Source organism: Lactuca sativa, chromosome 9 (genome assembly GCF_002870075.4).
Source record: "Lactuca sativa cultivar Salinas chromosome 9, Lsat_Salinas_v11, whole genome shotgun sequence".
NCBI classification, from domain to species: Eukaryota; Viridiplantae; Streptophyta; class Magnoliopsida; order Asterales; family Asteraceae; genus Lactuca; species Lactuca sativa.
This window is the reverse complement of record NC_056631.2, coordinates 203,620,498-203,622,268: the sequence shown is the minus strand read 5'-3', so window position 1 is coordinate 203,622,268 and position 1,771 is coordinate 203,620,498.

Here is a 1,771-nt window from a genome sequence, read left to right as displayed (position 1 = left end):
ATTGGCATATACAAACATCAGATATATCTATCTCACTGATCATCAATCATAGAATTCTCCTGTAACTAGAGTACCGACGTAGCAAGTCACTAATATACCAATCCCTATGGATCACAAGAGCATAACATACTGTCTACCATGATTCTGATCTAACAAATCATAACCATATGTAGCATACCATAACAGTAAAACTAAAGGGCCGACCTTGGTGCCGTAGACCCTATCGATATAGTGAGGATAACTCACCTCGCAGATGTCGACTCGGAAGGTAAACTCCAACTCTCGGATCACTTGACACAGGCTCCACCACCAATTATCATAACACAATATCCTCGTAAGTCCTTAACCTTATAAGGTACTCCATAACCCAATAGTCATCCCTTGATCAAAGCCAAAGTCCACAGTCAAGGTCAACAGTCCATGTTGACCTCGACTCGCTGAGTACCCTCGGCTACTCACCGAGTCCCTTGAAGCACATTCCAACTCACCGAGTCATCGGGGTGACTCATCCAGTTCCTTCGATTCTCGATCAAACTTTAAGGCCACACGTCGAGTTTCCTCGTTGCAACTCGACGGATACACACACATACATATCCAGGAGAAAACTCATACGACTCACCGAGTTGTTCTTCAACTCTTCGATTCTATGGCAATCATCACCGGACTCGCCGAGTTGTTCCTCCAACTCGTCGAGTTCACGTCCATCTTCATGTGACTCGCCGAGTCCATTAAGTCCTTTTTCCATACAGACATATTTTGAGCCATGCAACGGCTCCAAATCACAGATCCAAGCTACTAGGGCATGCTTTTCACGTAATGTTGCAAACTTTACGTGCATGAATAGATACAAAGGTTCTAAATGCCAAATCTAAGCTCTTAATGGGGTCTTATGCTCAAGGAGGGCCTTATTCACGACCCATACAACAACTTTATGATTCTAAATCTTAAGGAGGGTCCAGATCTGAAGTTACAACTTCAGATCTAGCCCATAGCCCACCTTATCAACCTCAAAATCCATAAAAACCCCCAAAAACTCAACAAAAGGAAAAAGGGGAGTAAAATTGGCAACTTGATACCTCCAAGGGATGCTAGCTGAGGTAAATTCTGCTTCCCACCCTTCCTTGCTTCAATTCCTTTGCACTTCTAGCTTTTCTCTTCTAGCCAACCTTCTTTCCAAGCTTAAGACACACCAAAATGGAATACCACAGGAATTAGGGTTTTAAGGAGCCCTCAAAGACTGCAAAGAGGCCAAAGGAGGTCGAGGCTCCTTTAAATAGGGGTGTAAACCCCGAGATTTAGGGTTTCATCTGCCAGCTCCTACTCGCCGAGTCCCAATATGGACTCGTCGAGTAGGTCACTTGACATGCGATCCCACCCCGCTGCTACTCGACGAGTAGGGCAACCAACTCACTAAGTAGAGCTTAACCCAATAAATCTTATTTAAACAATACCTAAGAATCGGGGCATTACAAATGACCTCTATTACAAAAATTATTTAATCAAAATAAGTTCTTTGAATTAAAACTAACTTTTACCTAATTAACCAAACAAGCTCTTGATTAACAAAGAAAATTTGCATTAAACGCAATGTAATTTCCCAGTAAAGTTCAATACCCCTCATAATCTCAGAGGTGTAAAAATTGTTTGATCAATTCATATTAGAGTTAACCCTAAACACAAAATTAATCGAATATATGTCACTTTTTACTAATTAATCTAGACAATTATGGATCCAAACAATTAGATGACTAGAATGATTCACAAACAATTT